Raw genomic sequence first — 20,795 nt, forward strand, 5'->3', positions numbered from 1 at the left:
GACAAGGTTGCTTGTCAATAATATATTTCAGTCAAGGCAAGTCCCATAAAGCTTTTGCAAAGCTGTGAAGAATGAGTGAACACATGGAAATGCATGTCAGGATGAACTCCAAAATTCCAAAGCCATAGGTGCCAAATTCATCTTATGGTAGATTGCTCCATTCAGCAAAGGAACATGATCAATCACATCAAGCTTGCCATTAATTTACATTGTATTTGTTTTATATAGTATTTACAGAAATTTTTGTGAATTGGATTTGGTTCCATAATTTTTAATATGTTAAGCATTAGGAGTTGAATCCTAATTTTGTGCTTGTTCCGACTATTTATTGGCCTCAACAATTTAGATCAACATAGAAGATCTAAAGAATTCTTCTTCTAAAAGAGCATACGCATCTTTTGCCAAAACAAACAAACCAAAACAAAAACAGAAATTAAAAAAAAAAAAAAAAAAAGGAACAACAACTGCTATTTTGCAGAAAATTCTTGAAATGAACTGACCTGAGTTTTCTGGGATGAGAGAAGGACAAAAAGGACAATAGTTAAATATTTTGTCATAATTTTATTCTTTGGAACTCTCAGCAAACTTTATTATTTGTCATTGTTCAATTATGTTCTCAGATTCTGCTTATCCCATATTTAATTCCAACTCTTTCATACTCAGAAGAAAATCTTGTATTCCACTGAAACCATTGAGACCAACAGACAAGCCCTCTCTCTTTTCACCCTCCTTTTCACATTAAATAGATACCCCTCTCACCTTTCTTTTCAATAGTCATGATGCTTGTAAGCCCATGATGGAATGCTTAAAAGGGATAGTAGTAATGTCCCCTGAGTTCTTACAACCTAATTCTCACTCAAATATTTTCTTCTCTCGCACTTTGAAGAGAACATAATAGAATGCTATTTAATATGTGTTGAAATCAAGTAAAATTTAAATGTCTGAGACATCATTCAAAGTTTGCTTTCCCATAATATTTATTTTAAGGAAAGAATATTATAATTGCTTGTTTTAGTAGTTATAACAAATTACCACAAATTAAGCAATTTAAATTAACACCCATTTATTATCTCACAGTTCTGTGAGTCACAAGTCTGGGTGTAGTAGGACATAGCTGGCTCCTTAATCTGGATTTCAAATTCAAGATGTTCCTTTCTGCAGTTCCTTTCTGGGGATGAATCTCTTTCCAAGGTCATTCAGGTTGATGCACTGACTCAGTTTCTTGGCAATTGTAGGACTTAGCTCTTTACTTCCTTGTAGGCTGTCAGCCAGGGGTCAGCCTTTGCACCTGGAGAGTGCTTATATTACATATCATATTTTCCATGTGGCTTCCTTACATGTTACATGTACATGTAGGTTGAGTCTCCCTCAAGCTTCGAATCTCTAAGACTTCTCCTTTGGCTACGTGTCTCTGACTGACTTTTCTGTCTTCCTCGTTTGCTTTTAAGGATCCATGTGATTACATTTACCTCCCTTGAGTAACCCAGAATAATCCGTCTTAAGGTCACGTGGTTAGCTGCCTTAATTATATCTGCAAAGTCCATTCACAGGTTTATTAAGATTAGCATTTGACTGAATAGTCAGAGAACAAAAATCTTGGGACATCTTTATAATTCTGCCTTCCACATTAGTCTTGCCATCCACAGAGTCAAAACTTGGATTTAATGAATAGTACCTCTAAAGGATGTAACTATAAAGTTCTCATAGACTCAGACTAAAATCATCTGTTTATTCATTTAGTAAATATGTAAAGAACACCTATCCTGTGATAGGTACTGCAGTTGGTATTGGTGATACAACAATCATAATATAAATATATTACCATTTTTATTTAAAAAATAAACTCGGGGCTCCTGGGTGGCTCAGTGGGTTAGGCCTCTGCCTTCAGCTCACGTCATGATCCTGGGGTCCTGGGATCGAGCCCCACATCGGGCTCTCTGCTCAGCGGGGAGCCTGCTTCCCCTTCTCTCTCTGCCTGCCTCTCTGTCTACCTGTAATCTCTGTCTGTCAAATAAATAAATAAAATCTTAAAAAAATAAAATAAACTCAATTATAGTCCATAACTTAATAAGCAAATGACTGTTGAACACTATTGAACACATAATCACATTTTGGGGGGGGGGAGGGGAGGATGGGAAAATGACCTAACAGGGACATAAAATCATTTTGACTAAATTGAGTTTCTAGCGGACTCATTTACTTAATTTAGTCCATGGATGGAATTCCTTCTCTTAAAACTCTTCAAACTTACTCAGTTGTCTTCCAGATATTGTGCATCCTACCTCTGTCTTCACATCGTTGTTGATCAGCAGTCCCCAGTCACACAACACTTTCAACATGATGAACTCTTTGTAATTATCTGAACAATCTCATCTTACTTCAAACCTACCTGCTACATCTTGAACCAGGCTTCTAATCATTACACTGAATACTAATTTTTTCAACCGTTAACACTTCATCATCCTTTCATTTCCGGTGTCCCATAGCTTCCTGAAGATAGCTTCAATATAGCGTACAGATTTCAAAAATACTCTTCTTTAAGTCTTTCTCCACCACAATATTGAGTTGTTTAAAATTGGACACTATATCTTATGTTGCTCTGAAACACTAGTCTAGAGCCTAGACTAATAAAAGTGGTCAATGAAATCTGAGTTAAAAAGAAAAAGAGAGAAGGAATAGGGAACATGGAAGGAAAGAAGAATAGAATGGAAGAAGGAAAGGCAGTAGTAAGTGGAAAGAAATGAAAAGAAATAGGACGTACATCAGATCTTTCTCATCCTATCTGTCATATGTGCTTAGTTCCTACATAGTGAATCTCACAGATTTATTTTCAAAATATCATGCCTATATTTTGAAAATTATTGCATTTGATACAATTTTACTGATGAATATCACAGATGAAAATTGTTTACTTCTGTATTTGTAAAATACTTTTAAGATTGCTCTGCTACTATAAATGTCCATTTTGGAGGTACTGCAGCCACTATATATTAATTAACGTTAGGTATGTAATTTTTAGAACTTTCTAAAAACTACAGATGGAAATTTTAATCCATTCTACTTTTTTTTCCTTTTAATTTAAAGCAGTGGAACTTGTGTAGGACTCATGAAGTATTTCATTTCCCCTCACATTGTTTAGTTGTCTTTATCTTTCATTGTGTTGACTGATAATAAAAGTGTTCTTAATATCCTTATATTAGTTCTAGGCATTTTAGGTAAGCAAGATATTTTTTTTTCTAAAAAAAATTGTTGAAGTATCACTGTTATCATTTTAAATGTCATTATTTCTAGCAATTTAAATAGCTATAAATTGTAGCCATTACAAAATTTCATTTTTTAGATATGTTTGGTTATATACTGATTGGTGGAAAAATTACAGGCTGAGCAGAGTAAACAACTTGGAGTCAGAGGACATGTCTTTGACCTGCTGGGATCTGTTTCCATAGGATGCTGCTATTAGTTGTGACAGTTTCTTGGACACTCTGCTTTACGAGTGCTGAATCATAATCACCTCAGAACATTCCACGTTTGCCTGCAAATAGTGCTCTGTTTCACTTCCCTTCATTCTATTTCCAATATTTTTTTGGTATTAAAAAAACTCAGAGGCACAACTTGTGAATGAGATTGTGCACATCTATCATGTCTGTTTTATGAAGCAAAAAGTGCAGACTGTTTTATGCTTCATCAGCAGGTGCAGTTGTAGCACTTCACATATAATAGTCCCCCTTATCCATGGGGAATATGTTTTAAGACCCTCAGGCGATGCCTGAACTGAAGATAGTACTGAAACCCATATATACTGTGTTTTATTCCTAGATACACATCCCTACGATAGAGTTTAACTTATAAATCAGGCAGGGCAGGAGATCAACAACAATAACCATAATAAAATATATTTATTATAATAATATACTATAAAAAAGTTATATGAATGTGGTCTCTTTCTCTCAAAATGCCTTATTGTGTTGTATTCACCTTTCTTCTTGTGATGATGTGAGGATAAAAACCTACACGGTCAGATGAAGTGAGGTGAATGATTTAGACATTGTGACAAAGTGTTAGGCTACTCTTGGCCATGATACATTAGAAGGATACTATGCTTCCTGACTGCAGTTGACCATGGGTAACTGAAACCACAGAAAGCAAAACTGCAGATAAGGGAAGAGTACTGTGTGTCATGGAGACATGACTTAAATCAACCATCAAATACATCTGTGAGAGACCCTATCTCTTCTCTTGTCTGCTTAGACTGTAGTTAATGAAACTTATGAGTAGAGTGAAGTTCCTTTACGCTTAAGTCAAAACTAATGTAAGTCTAGAGGGTAGAAAAGAAAATTATTCTATATAAAATAAAAAGAAAGTCTCTAAAGATGAAGATACTCAGCTTGGCTTACTTTGTGTAGAAAATCACAAAGTAACAATCAGTATTTCAACTCTTCATTTATTTTATTTTTTCACATCTAGTATTTCTACATTCAAATCATCTTCTTCATTCAGTGGCAGTTAATTATCATGCACATTCCTTGGTTCTACTATTATTTTTGGAAAAACTTTCCATTTTCTGTTGGAAAAAGCACTTAAAATACTTTTTTAAAATTTTCTCCACTGTTGATTTTGTGATAGTTTCAAGCCAATGAATATAAAAAGAAATGAGTCAACATCTCAACATCTGACTCACGAAAAAATATCCCCAACATCAATTCTCTGTTTCTTTACATTTATATTTAGTGGAGAAAAGTAAACTTTGCTTGAATATTCTTAGTTCTGACATCTTCATTCTATCTTCCTCACCTCAATCCATAGTACCCACTCCCATCTACATTTCAGATGAAATTATATAGGCTCTCATGAATTGCTAATTTAAATAGAAAATTAGAATAACATTTCATCTAGGCTAGAGGAATGGATGTGGAAAACTCTCACTGGGAACTCTACAAATTTAAAACCAGATAGTGACAACTCTGGGCCCATCCATATATCCAAGTGGGAACTGGTTCTATGAAGAAACAGAACTTAATTGACAGGGAAAGTAGAACACCAAGATGGGAATGAAATTTCTGAACATTGAAAGCTAGTATCATTTTTATAATGCAAGCCACACATTGAATTCCAAAGGCCACCGGTATTTCAAGAACTTGCAATAAATTTTAGAACCTTGCCTGAATTTGCAGGCAGTTGAGGTGTAATTACAAAATAAGACTAAAAAGGAGAGCTTCCCTCTTTCTATACTGAGGCCCTGCTGATGCCAAACCCCTAATGGAGTTAAAGTCTTCTTCAGTGGTAACTCCTCCAGTCAAAGAGCCATATAGGTGCAGAGAAAATAACATGGAGCTGGTGACAAGGAATCTGGCAACAGAGACAAAGTATAGCTTACAAAAACCTGTGTGAAGCCATGTGAGAAATAGGCACATTGAGAAATTGGAGAGACATGGGATTTTTGAGGATTTATGCAACAGTGCTGTGCTGAGAGCTTAATATTGTTTATTTCTTTGACTTTTTCTAAAGACCTATTTTGCTATATTGAGGCTGGCATATCTCAGAATTTAGAGCTATACAACAGAAGGATTTATTTTTTTTTTTTTTTGAGAGAGAATAAAACAGATTGGCTCTTAATCCAATGAAAATATATATGGCAAAATTATATAGCAAACCATTAAATTGATTTTGTCTTCATTGAAATTCTCTTTTTACCGATTAATCAGAAGGCCAGGCTTTGTGATACCTTGTCCCAGGTACTATTTTCAGAGCAGCAAGGTGAAACAACAGGAAATTTCAGATTTCTGCATTTTGTAAAAGCATAAACTACATAAAGAGGAAATTATTTTTTTTCTTTTTAAGAAGAAATTCTTTTTTTTTTTTTTTTAAGATTTGATTTGTTTATTTGACAGAGATCACAAGTAGGCAGAGAAGTAGCAGAGAGAGAGGAGGAAACAGGCTCCCTGCTGAGCAGAGAGCCTGAGGCAGTGCTCTATCCCAGGACCCTGGGATCATGATCTGAGCCAAAGGCAGAGGCTTTAACCACTGCGCCACCCAGTCACCCCTTTAAGAAGAAATTCTTAATCTTGGACCCATAGATGAGAATCTAGGGGTTCTGTGAATATAAATATAAATATTGCATCATTTTTTTTTTCTCAATTCGCCCTAACTATGACTTAGCATTTTTTTTCAATTACAAATGTGTACAATAGCAATGGTACGTGGGACTTTGTTACCAGTAGACATTACAGATATTTTCTGTCATGTCATACTGATTATAGATACCTCAAAATAATTTTGATGATTATCACAATGTCAAAATCACTATAAAAACCATCTTTATATTGACCACATTTATTAAGATGTTAATGATGGTACTCAGATATTATATCACAAATTTGTTTAGAATATTTGCTAATGCATTTCAATATAATTGGTCTTCTTTTCATTTTTAAAAATACATTTATAACATTTATTCTGAGAATGGATTTATATACATCATCAGGATGTCAAAAGGGTCTATAGTACACAAATGGCTAGGAACTTTGATTTAAAAGATGTTCTGAAGTGTTAAAGCTTTTTAGAGGAGTCTCAAATGGGAAGACACAAGGTAGTGAGTCCCATTAATACCAGAAGCCCAGCCAGCACATGTAGACAGTGTCATGGGAGATACCAAATCCTCAGAGGGTATTGGCTAACTTTACAACCCAAGAAAAATGTAGTGTAGGCAACAAATATTGCAGACTTTTAAATAGAGTCTTATGTCCCGGTAATGACCCCAAATCAACGCAGGGTCACTTAGTCTGATGGAACATATATGGCAGAAGAATGGCTATCTCAAGTAAGGCTAGGGTGGAGAAATGGAATCTAATCAGTGGTTTTTCCCAGCTGCTTTACAACGTCATTAAGACCAGAACATTGTCATACTGGGCTGGCAATGTCTAAAAATATCTGAATTTAAAATGTCTATAAACTTGGCGCATTGGGAACACAAGGTAAGGTATAAGTTGATTTAAACAAAAATATATAAAAAATTGCAGATCATACCTGTGTTTGGGAACTGAAATGCAAAATCATTACACATGAGATCTTTAAAAATAAAATTTGGATCTTTTGCACTGTAAGCATCTTCCATTCTATCTTTATAAATGTAGTTATTTATTTGAAGTTTATTAAGTCAACAAAGACAACTTTTACTAAAATATAGAGCTTTATGAATAGAAAAGTAGCATTTGGTCTTGCTTGGTTTTGGAAGAGGGAGTGTGTGTGTGTGTGTATGTGTGCACTTTCGTTAAGTGAACAAATTCTGTTCTCTTATAAGATTCATGTTGGCCAAATTTAAGTGCTAGCTATTGGTCTGACAGAAGATTAATAAATTCTCTGGCTTTTTCATTCTTTACCCTGCAGGAAAGACTTGTTTCTCTTTTTCCATCTGTGGTCATTCTCTACTGTGCAATAAATAAAAGTCAAGAGGATCTTTGGTTCACTTCCCTCAGGTGCTCTGAATCACTCTCCTAAAGCTGTTATTACATTGAAGGACGTGGATGCTAGCACACTTACTTAGAATTTGCTTTGTGCTTTTCCAGTGAACAGATATGAATTAGCCTTAATTTTCCAACCATCTGTTTTCCTTCCACAGTTAAAGTTAATAAGAAGTTTATTCTGATTTCTGGTTGTTATTCTCTTTTGTGAGTTAGATTTTTCCCTTGCTTTTCCAAAATCTTAGGTACTGAAAAACCACTCCAATGTCAGTACAAAGTGCAAAGTACCAATACAATTAACAAGTAGGGGGATGGAAAATTTTGTTAATTAATCATGAACTCTGCCAAGTGCAATATTCATTGTTGCTCATTGCCAGAAACATTAACTGTATATTTTTAATGAAGTATGACATTTTTTTCCTCAGAAAGTGTGAATGCTTTATAAAATGAATAAATTCTTGGGGCAAATTTTCCTCATTAGTGAAAGGTTACTTACCACAAACAAGGCAGAAAGCCATGTCCTTACTTCCTATCCTATCTTTTCTATTCATCCCACTTTGTTTCATTGTTTTAAATCTAAGACTGAAAATGAGGTGTGAATTTTCTGATTTCATAATTAATCAATCAAACTGGTAAAAACATTCGATTAACATTTTTTGAATATGCTGTCAAGTTTTGCATGTGATTTCTAGATACACCTGTTAAATGTAAAGGTCTACCTGACACCTAGTAGTCAAGGAAATCCAGAGTGTGTCATACTTCTTTAAACTGGAAACACTCTGTAGCAGTAGTGGGCTAGGAAGGAAAAATAGTTTCATTTTATATAATCTCATGAGTCTATTTCAGGAATACAGATTTCATTAGTATCTCAATTTATGTATTACAGAAGTAAAAGAGAGAATGAGAGTTGGTATTGGTAGATGGTAAATTTTGATGTGGTTCCAATGGAAGAAAAATGCTGATTCTAGCATAAAAAATGATTAAATATATACAACTAGATGCACCCTACATCTTTTGAGAAATAAATAACTCTGAAAATCCAAAGGAAATTAAGTAGGAGAATATTTAAACCATAACTCTTCTGGCATATCTAGTAAGGGTTATGAAATATACTTATATTAGAAAGTCTGGAGTTAAATCAATCAAAGTTCTTTATCTGTCAAGAATCTCTCTTGTTGACCTCAATAATCTGTTTCATGTCACCCTTTTCTTTATAAGAATGTCAACAACTTTGACACATGAATTTTTTCAGTCTATTTTTTTCTTATAAAGTTCCCGTTCTTGACATGTTTCTGAGATTTTTCCCCTCAAAGGCAGACACATGATGTTTCACATTCACAGACAATAGACATAGCATTCAGTTTGGAAGGAGATTTATGAGTCACCTAATTAAACTCATTAATTGGAAAGGTGTCATGAATATAATGAAAAATAAATTCTGTTTTTACTCCCATCCGTGGGTATATTACTTATGTACACTTTTGCTAAATGAGCCAAAAATGCAGTCTGAAGTATCTATTCAATCCTTCTATTTAACTGAGATTAAAAGTTGAATAAGAATGCCAAGCCAAAGAAACAGAGCATCAAACAAGCAAAGCATAAGAAGAAAAACCAGTGAAATGAAGCCAGGCCCAGCAACATGCTTCTTGTTAGAAAATCAAAGGTCTTCCATGAAGTCACAGAGCTTTGTCCACATGGTGAAGATTTTACCTCGAGAATATTACAATCACTTCAAAATAAGAAAAACATCGCCGTATAGTGGAATCTGTGCATACTTGGGAGGAAACGCTTGGTATCTGACATTGCATAGTCTCTGGTGGTCAAGTAAAAAAGATTGGGGTGGATTTAGCAGCGGATGAACAGAGGTTCCTAAAGATGGTGCACAGAGGGCAGCAAGATCACAGGAATAGAACAGTACATGGGAAGAGAGTGAAAGGGAGACCAAGGGGCCCTGTGAGTTTTTCAGAGAACAAGTGTCATTTTTTGACATGCACTGGCACATATGTAAAGGGTGCTGACCATTGGCCTATGACAAAATTTAAGTATTTTTAAGAGTATCTCAAAATCTATTACTTAATTGATTAATGCACATTTTAGAACTTCAAGAGAGGTATCTATTTAAACCTTGAGAGTAGAGAGCAAATTGTGGTTTACAAGTTAATTATTTTGTGGTAAGTGATATAATAAGAGTATAATGAAGATTGTGCTTTTATTTTTTTTAACTACTCTCTGTTAATGTTGTAAAGTGTAGCTACCTTTGTTTTTCTTTTATTTTTTTAAAGATTTATTTCCTTGAAAGAGAGAGCACACACAGAGGGAGATGGAGAGGGAGAGTGAGGAAGAGGCTCCTCACTGAGCAGGGTGCCTGACCCAGGCCCCAAGACCATGACCTGAGCTGAAGGCAGATAGATGCTCAACAGACTGGGCCACCCAGGCATCCACAGTGTAGTGACTTTTAAAATTCCCTAAACAAGAACAATAGATTGTAATCTATCCATTTCATTCAGAAGAGCCAAACACAATCTACTGAGGATACATCTAAGGATGATTGTGATTTTGAATTTTCTGAGATAATTTGAAGGGACTCTGCCCAGTTCAGATCTCTGATACAGCCAAAATGTAAATACAAATTGCCAGTGTCTTCTAAGTAGTTAGGACCACGTTTAAGTGGTAAAATTCACAAGCTTTGAGTGTACCCCAGTACAAGACTGCATTCCTGGGGGTAAGAAAAGAATGTTATACTTTAATATTGTCCAGGAAAAAAGAACAAAAAACTGGACAACATAAGAGTTATAACCTATTAGTCAAACATTTGACTTAAATACTTAACAATGCCCTGAAGATAACCATACATGTTTGTAACTACACAAAAACACATCAACTTAAATTCTTATTTTATATAAGTTAATTGTAGATAAAGATAATTTGGTTAGTTCAAAAACGCTTCTCTGGGGGCACCTGAGTGGCTCAGTCAGTAAGGCATCTTACTCAGGTCAGGTCATGGTCTCAGGGTCCTGGGATCGAGCCCCGCATCGGGCTCTCTGCTCAGCGGGGAGCCTGCTTTCCCCCCCTCCATTCCCTCTCTGCCTGCTTGTGATCTCTCTCTGTCAAATAAATAAATAAAATCTTAAAAAAAACAAAACAAAACAAAACTTCTCTGTTATAAGAAGGACCAGGGTTGGTAATGAAATTATCTGGTCCAGGTATAACATCTTTAGGACTCAGTGGGATTTCTGCCATTCAAGATAGATTGTGAAGTTAATAAAACTAGTCATACTTTGAGAAATAAAAGAGATTCATAAATGCTTTTCATCTTGCAGTTTCTATAGTCAAATCTTCTATCTGCTCTCTTACTGGAAACCAATAACATATATTTTGGAGATTATCCATGATTTATTTTGAGTAACTTTCAAATGTTTAACCCTTTTTCTTTCTACCAGGTTTGGAAAATTTTCCACAGTCTTGTCTTACACTTAGATAGTTTTTCTTCTGCTTCATCCAGTCTGTAGTTTTATAAAGGCAAATTATTCATTTTACAAAAATACCATGTTCATATTTTTATTCCTGAAATTTCAGATTTGTTCCTTTTCACATTTTATTTATTTCATGGTCTCTCAAATCCTTTTTTTTTTCTTTATCTGTTTGGATGATCTTAAGTCATTTGCCGTATATTTTACATTCCCTCTAATAAGATTTTTTGTTGGCTTTTTAAACTGATGTTTATAGCTTCATAATGTCTCATGAGCTTTCTAATACTTATTTAAAGCACTTGTCATGGATGTTTCTCCCAGTACATCAATGGGATGGATTTGAGGTTACATTTGCTGTGATTCCATAAAATACACAAGTAAGAAACATATAATCTTAGCAGCTGTTTTCATGGCTTTTGTAAGGAAGAACATTACAAATTGTTTAAAGTACAGATTCAGGCTTCAGGGAAATTTTTGTCCTGATTTCAGAGAAGAGCTAGCTGGGTGCTCGTGGTTCACAGAAAATAGGTAAAAATGTATCATCATAAACACATTTGAATACAAGAAAGACTCATAGATATTGTCTCTACCTAGGTGAATTTGCACACAAGAAGAAAAACCTCTCTTTCTTCTTTTTTGAGATTTTTAGTAAATAATTAGCAACAGTCATAATTGTAAATATTTAAGATTGACCTCCCCCTCCCTTAGTTTGTTTATATCCTGTAGGGTTTCTTTTAATTTCTTTTTTTAGTGGCTATATACTTAATCCTCAGATTTGGAGTTTTCTCCTGAAATTTTGGCAATTAGTTAATTAGTGGTTGACATGATTAACACAGTTGTTTAACATTATGATTTAAGGATATATAGCAAGGTAAGCGAAGAAGGTTTTTATGTTACAAATCTTTTGTTTCACATTCATATAATTTTAATTATAAAAGCAGAAGAAAGACCTACTGAACTCATAGCATATGTAACATGCATTTAGAAACACTGACAACTATGAAAGATAAATGACATAATTTGAAAAAAAAATAAAATGTACTTCATGTAATATATATATATATATCACACACTTTTTTCTTTGTAAGTGATGAATCACTAACATCATATATATCATATATATCATATATATATATATCATATATAATATATAAATTCCCCTCCGCCAAATAGGCATCTAAGATCTTCGAATATCTTATTTCAGTTCCATATGCCAATTGTGGTGACTGTTCTCATTCACTGGATTTTTAACAATTTTGAACTTCTATTTCAAAAATACTTTAAGTGCAATATTTCAAATTTTATATGATTTGTGAGTTTGTTATAAAGCAAATAGTTAATGTAGCCATTTAGGATAGTAGTTTTGAACTAACTTCATAGGCAAACTCTCTCTACTGGAATCCTGTCTGTGTCATTTATAACTTTGTGATTTTGAACAAGTTGCTTAGGTTCTAGAAGTGTGCCTCAGTTTCCTCATCTGAAAATGAATGTCATGTAATGTCTAACCCATATAATTTCACTTTATCATTCTTATTATTCTAGATGTAGAATATAATAAATAATTCTGTTACTATATGGTTCTATATTGTCTCAAACACTAATCTCTAGAATTAAAGTTTTATTTCCATTGTTCAACCTAACAGCGGAACAACATTGTTTCTTCTCTTGAATTTACAGATTGTCTTACTTTTCTGTTCTAAATAGTTGTTATGCCTTGTGAATTTAATATATTTATTTTTTCCTCAGTTTATATATTTGTTCTTTGAAGGCAGGGATTATAGCTAAAACATATGTAAACATACAATTATTCACATATTTTGAATTGCTGAATAGTGGCATATTGTCTGTTCCATCTTACAGCATGCATCTTTCACTAAATGATGTACCTTGAGTATCTTTCTTATTAGTGCATAAAGAGATGACTCATTTTGGTCTCCAGCTTTTTACTTTGAAAAAATTAACATGTAGAGAAAAGTTGAAAGAATGAAAAATCAGTAGCATTACTTTAACCTATATTCAGCAGTTGTTAACATTTGCTATATTTGCTTTATTTATTCTTTTTTAAAAATATTTTATTTATTTATTTGTCAAAGAGAGAGAGAGAGAGTATAAGTAGGGTGAGTGGCAGGCAGAGGGAGAAACAGGCTACTCCCCTAGCAAGGAGCCTAATGTGTGACTGGATCCCAGGATGCTGGGATCATGACCTGAGTCAAAGACAGAGGCTTGACCAGCTGAGCCACCCAGGTATCCCCTGCTTTATCTATTCTTATATGTGTATGTGTGTACATGTTTGTTGAACAATTTGAACAAAAGTGTGAGACATCATGACAATATTCCCTACTTATTTAAGCATGTGTATTATGAAATATCAAAAACAAGGACATTCTTCTATAAAACCTCATGTTATTATCACCACAAAGATACAGTAATATTTTGTGATATACTCATCATGTTCAAATTTCATTTATTATCATAAATATGATTGTTTAATTTTTTATCTTTTGCAATCTATGAGTCTCTTAAGGATCCTTCATTGCATTTGATATCATAGCTCTTTTAGATTTCATTAATATAAAGCAAACTCAGTGTCTTTTTTTTTTTTTTTTTTTTTTTTTTTGAGGAGAGTTCTTACTATTGACACCATGAAGAGTTCAGGCCATGTGTCTGGATTGTATCCTAATGACTGTATTCAAGTTCTTGGTAGGGATATTAAAAATATATTGTATTTTCATTGCATCCCTCCTGAGGGCAAACTATGATGAAGAGACAGAAATATGACGTATAGAATGGTGAAGAAGATCCCCGTGATATTAGTTTTAATGGCATTATCAGATTTATTTCCAGATGAATTGTACACATATTTCAAAACTATTCACTAAAAGAAATTAAGAGGCATGAAATTACAGTTGCCATGAGTGCCTCAATAGTTAGAAATTGACTTTTAAACGCCATTCCCTATTAAATGGCCGCAGGTCTGGGTCAGGGAAAGTTCAAGATGAGTCTGGAACATCTTACTGTTTTAAAAAGCAAAGAAGTGCTCACAAATAGGCACAATTCAAAAAAAAGATAAGAACTAGGCTTCATTCTCAATTTTGGTACAATTTTGAAACCAAAAGGAACTAGAGTAGTAAATATTTTGACAGATTGAGTTAAAAAACACCTCATGATACCATGATGCTACTTAAGATAAAGTTATGAGACAGAGTAGAGAATACTGTTCTCTAGAAAAAAATGCCATATTAGAAGTGTAGATGAAATGATAAAAGTAGGCATAGCCAATACTAACTGATATATATATATATATATGAAATTTAGTTCAAATTTTAAAGTGATTTTTACTGTCATATATATTGGTTCAAATGGACATTTTTTTCTATTTTTTTTTTCAGAAAGGCTATATATTCAAAGTTATCATGAATTGGATTTGCCCCATTGACTAAACACTTTACATATCTAAATTGTTAAATTACTTAATATTTTAAAAATATTGATCAAATGTTATACAACCTATGGAAATTTTTTTAAATTATGGCATATACTTAATATTTGTCTTTTTAAGTTTATTTGAATGATTAGAGGTATCAGGGTTATGTCCAAGGGAATATCTCTGAAAAGAGCTGATGTTTCAGAAACTAAATAGTCTCAATGAACTCATAGACAAATATTTGGCTTGTTACCATAGCCAAGTCCTAATAGTGATTAGAAATTATTCTTTTATCATTATTTAATAAATTTCATTAATGCCTAAATATTTCATTTAAAGAGAAGAAAAATTATGTGGAAATTTTCATTGTTCCTAAATATCTTAGTTTTGGGGTACTTAAAAAGGTAATATGCATGCAATTGCTTTATTGCAAGAGGCAGGCACACAGTCTGATCCTAGAGAGAGGGAAAAAGGGGAGCCAGGCAGGGAAGGAAGGAAAACAACAAAAGGAAGTGTGTTATCAATGCTTAGCTTTGTCAGAAAACACCTCTGCTGCAGGAATCATTCAGAAACATTGTGTCTGAAATCATTCCCTCAACATCCAAAAAGGGAGAAGGATGCACCCACCATTCTTTTTACTGTTTTCCTGTTAATCAAAGTTCACCTGCATGGAAACAGAGATGCTCTGAGGGTGGGAGCAGAGCTACAACACATGATGTTTGAAGGCAGTAACAGAACTCAATAAGCCTCTCTGTAGTGGAAACCCAAACTTCCACTCCATGGCCCAAGAATCGTTCCATAATTTATGGGGACAAGTGTGAAAGGAAAATGTGGACCTCTCATTGAAAAATTACTAGGAATTTCATAGTGGCACAGCAGACTCTGAACCTCACCCAAGGCCCTTCTGAGTGCAGAGCCCTGTGTGACTGCACCGGTGAGACATGCATGAAGCCATCTCTGCCATGGTCTATGCAAATGTTACTGGTTGCCAGGTGATCTTCCTGGAGGGTTACAAAGATTCTGTCCTTCCCCAAAGACCAACCAGGCTCCTCGGAACTGTCTTCTCGACTAAGCCTTAACCTTGGCCTATGAGGACTTGAACGAGACACAAACATATTTTCTAGTAGTCACATTCCTCAGAAGACCCTGAAACTCCTTAAACTGCCTGCCCCAGAAAACTCGAGGCTACCAAAAGAATTTACTGTTCCTTATAGCAAACACCTGAAGAGACTGGGCCCCTACCTCCCAGTCTCTGTGAGAGGATAGGATCTTAACTTCCATAAGCAGCATGTAACAATCCCAGATGGCTTTCACCTGAACCAACACCTCCTTTCCCCTTTGTGTTAACTTTTCATTTTCCTGACTCTACCGAGCCCCCGCTCAACTCTCTTCTTATTCTCTCATTCTCCCTTTAAAACTTTCTGCCACCTTTGTAAAATTTGAAGTTGAGCTCAGTTTACCCTGAACTCTGTTTCCTATTGCCATAGAATATTACTGATTAAACTCCGTACTTAGCACTCGAACTAGGATCAGTCTTTGTTGGTCTTTGGCAAGATGGAATAGAAAATCATGGTCCAGTGAATCTGGGGAGGTCCTGAGTCAGGATCTGTTACCCTGAAAGCCTAGTTTTTGAAAGAAATACTTTTAAATTAAATGAATATTACTTCCTTTGCACATTTTTCCATTAGCTTCTTAATTATTATTTCTTAAAAGTATTCATTATTGTTAGTTTTTCACTGAGTAAACTCTATAAGTCATGAATCAATGGCAATTATGACAAGTTAGGAAAGCATTTAACTTCTTGGATTTCCTGACAGTGGCTTTTTCGCCCTTTTTCAAATTCATTTCTAAATTTGTCTGCATCACATTTGAAGAATAGTACATTTGTGAGACAATATTGGTAAAGTGTAATGGGATTAAAACATCAAAGATCATTTGTCTTAAGGCTTGTACCTGATTCAAACATTTATATGATTTTTTTTCCTACATCTCTTAGTACATTTTGAAGTTGGACTTTAAAATTTCTGGCATCAGCCTTCAATGTCATATAAAGAGTAATCTTTTGGGGCACCTGGGTGGCTCAGTGGATTGAGTCTCTGTCTTTGGCTCAGGTCATGATCTCAGGGTCCTGGGATTGAGCACCGCATTGGGGTCTCTGCTTGGCGGGGAGCCCCCTTCTCCTTCTCTTTCTCTGCCTGCCTCTCTACCTACTTGTGATCTCTGTCTGTCAAATAAATAAAAAAATAGAAAAAAGTGTAGTCTTTTTCATATTTTAATTCTGTCCCATATACCATGAATATAGCTTCAAAAATTAAAAAGTAATATTTTAATATTTACATTAAACAAGTATAATGGATCAATTTGAGTAAATCAGGTACTATTTAAACCAAAATTAGTTATGTGCAACATCTTAAGGATATTTTATATAGACATGCATGTTTTTTAAAAATAAAAATCTTTTATTTGGAAATGTATATGAAAGTCAATATATAATTTTTAAATGACACGAAGAAATTATTATTTTATTATTTTCACTGTTAATAGTTTTTTCCTGTTTAAGTAACAATTTAAATTGTTAATATGTTTCTTTATAATTGCAAGCACCATTCATAATGACATCTCCTTGAATTTATTAACATCATATTTTTCTTTTGGTATTATCATCTTAATTATGAAAATTGCATTATTTATAATACTTTAAAAATATTTCCTCTTCTTAAAAACAATGTCTCAGATATTTTGTATACAATATTAAAATTCAATCAGGTAAATTTGGGCTAATTTAAAGTTGGATATTCTTCATCAAAGAATAAAATTACATATGAAAAGATGGATTGATTGTTTGAATACATTGTCCACACACATATAGAGTGTTTACAGACCTATGATTGGACTGCAGACATATTCTCAGTTGTTGTTCTGATATCCAATATTTTTATCTTCTGATTCCTTTTTTTTAAATTGTTGCCATACCGGTTGTATATTTCACTAACTAAACTTACCATTAGACTTTCAAATTCTTCAAAAACTGCTCTGGATTGAGTATGTAGCTTCTAGAAACCTTTTTACTGTATTTTTTTCTATCAAGAAATTTAATTGAATTTGTTAAATGTTATTTAAAAACTATTGTTATAGTCAAGATATATTTTAAATGGTTTGATATTATGTAAAAAGATGTTTTATTTCTTCAAAAGCATTTTTCTAAAAGAGAAGTTACTTTAAGAAACCATCATCTTTCTGGGTTTGTTTGTTTGTTTATTTATTTATTTATTTGTTTATTTTTGCAGGTCACCTGTCCTGCAAAACTGCAGAGAGTTCTAGGACCAAGAAGAAACCTTTAGATTCTGAAAGGAAAGTAAAGGATTTTTTATTTTTTGTCACATAGTCTAGTCTTACTATGTTTTTCCCAGTTTGGAAAATACTGTTCTAACAAATGACATCTTAAGTGACTTCATTAAAAAAAAAAAAAAAGAAAGAAAGAAAGAAAAGGAAAAAGAAAAAAATGTGGAATTGAAAGAAGCATATATTGTTTGTTTCATTTTGTTAATAAAAAGAGAAAGGCAATGAGGATATCAATGGAGAAATCCTGGTGTGAACATGGTGGATTCTTTATTTCCAGACATTTAGGAAAAGGATCATAGGAAATCACCCAACATATCAGAATACTCATATAGAGGAAGCAATATGTTTTTGTTTTGTTTTGTTTTGTTTTGTTTTTTTACTACTGATAGATCTATCAATACAGAAAAAAAAATCTATCAAGGAAAGCTGAGCTTCCTGCTTTTAGTTGTCTCATAATTTTGTCTGTATTTTTATTTCAGCATTATAGGCTCACATTTATTTTCTTAGGAATGCAAACCTATTTTATGAAATGTAAATCTCAAAGTTCACATTGAGCTCTCTATTATTGACAAGCCAGTTTTCATTAGCTTGTTTTTTAATGAATTTTGACTATACACATTCATTATCTCTAAAATATAGTGATTCTGTGATGTAGAAAAGCTTGAATTACCTAAAATCCCCAAAATAGTCTATCTCAAAGTAGACTCAGAGAAAAATTCACTGGCTTATTTTAAAGAGTTACTGATCAAAAGTTAACCTAAGCACAGTGGTTTAAGAATTCAAAAATTTTGCCATAAATTTGATATTCATAATAAAAAAGGTGTTATCTAATTATATTATATTATATTATATTATATTATATTATATTATGTTATCTAATTATATTTCACAATATTGTAAGGACTGAAACAAAAGTGAATAAAATCTGGCCCCTATTCTGAAAAAGATAAAAAATATGTGTCAGAGTGCTTTATATTCATTTAAAATGCATTAAATATTTTCAAGAGCATTAGAAGATGGACCAGAAGATATAACCTGAAAGGAAAAACAATGTAACAACTTTATATTAGGGTAAATAATACTTTACAGTTGAAACCTAGTTTCTTCTGCAAGTGATGGCCTGTGAATAAATAACAGATCCTGTTAATAGTACAGTTCGTTTCTAATTTCTAGCTGTAGCTACTTATATAATGTCTCCAGATACCCTCAAAATCTAAGTTATTTCTGAACATTCCCAAATGTTGTCTCATGTGTACACACGAAGAACGCTTATGATTATAGTTACAGCAAGAGCGTATAACATGGTCTTAATCTCTTGCTGTAGTCCTTCATTTCAGTCTGTTACTTGTAATGACCTCAACCTTTTAGCTGCAACTTTTGTCAATTTTATAAACACTGATGGCTATAAGAAGGCGATGCTTCCTCATGCACATAATGCTTATACCTCAAAAAGTACCAGATTGCCACTACGTTTTTGGCATACTCAATATGTTAAAGCTTTTGGGCCCATTCCTAAGTAGACCAACCATCACATTACAGAATACGGCAGCAAAGCAGCAGAACAAATAAAAGTGTTCAGGGTGACAAAAGGTACTTCAGATTCTTTTTTCTTTTCTTTTTTTTTTTTTTTTTAAGATTTTATTTATTTATTTGAGAGAGAGAGAGAGAGCACGTGCATGAGTAGGGAGGAGAAGGAGAAGCAGGCTCAACGTGGAGCTCCATCCCAGGACCCCTGGATCATGACCCTAGCCGAAGGCAGATCCTTAATGGACCAGGCTCCCCATTTCAGGTTCTGTGTTAGATCTTTCTCCATGAGGCTCTGTAAGATTCTCAGGGTTAGACCTGGGATGTGACACATGTGAAAAAATAATCTCTGCCTTTCTCTTTACTTCTAGCATACACAGATCTTTAAACTGCTATAATTAATTTACTGAAATAGATGCTTCAGGGTCACCCTGTTCCCTAAGTGCATCAGATACACATTGCGTGATATCTGAGTGCGATCTGTAAACTAAACCTGGGTTCAGGTAACTTAAAAATTAGGTTAATTTAAAAATTACTAAGATGTTTGTATTTTTCTTGAAATTACTACGGATTTTCTTCATACTGTTATGCAGGATTAGGTGCTGATAGTAAGCTACTTTGGTCAATATTTCATTTTGTTCAACTTTAAAAATCCAAGCTTAGAGTTCTAGCCTTTCAAAGTTTAATATAGACCTTCCTTGACTTATGACGGTTTAGGTCCCAATAAACCCACAGTAAGTTTAAAATATCATTAGGTTGAAAACGCATGTAATATACCTAACCTACTGAATATCGTAGCCTCCCTTAAATGTGCTCAGAACATGTACATTAGGCTACAGTTGGGCAAAAACATCTAACATGAAGCCTGTTTTATAATAAAGTGTTGAAAATCTCATGTAATTCTTGCATATTGTACTGAAACTGAAAAACAGGGTGTTATCTGGTACAGAATGGCTTTTGGAGTACTGGTTGTTCACATTCAGGTTTGCGTGGCTGACTGGGAGCCAAGGTTCACTGTCCACTGGCCAGTATATGAGAGAGGATTATACCGCATATCACTAGCCTGGAAAGAGATCAAAATTCAAAATAGTTTCTACTAAATGTATAACAATTTTGCACCATTGTAATGTCAAAAAGTAATCATTTGAGCCATTGTAAGTCAAGGGCTTCTACATGGCTGGACAATTTTTACATTACGATAATTATGACCAAAGTGGCTCTATTTAATTATCAACAACCTGTGTTACATCCAAAAAGTCCAAGAATTGTACTTTGTTCAAACGATAACAGCTATATAATTCAACTCTAGAAGCACAATATGTATCAAAGGGATAACTGATTACTATGCCACTATAGCTGGCTCATAAAGATCCATGCTCTACTACATCAAAAATGCAAGAAATGTGAATAGTAAATTCAAATCAATATTCTGCTGATCAGGATTTTATAGGATTTTTTTTTCTTTCCTCCAAATAGGATGATAGCTATATTTTATGTCAAGTGCATGTTTATTTTATCAAATTATCTAGCAAAATATATCATGACATCCTTGTGAAATAAGTTGAGGGAAATGAGGAG

This window comes from Martes martes (genome assembly GCF_963455335.1).
Source record: "Martes martes genome assembly, chromosome: 6".
Lineage (NCBI taxonomy): Eukaryota > Metazoa > Chordata > Mammalia > Carnivora > Mustelidae > Martes > Martes martes.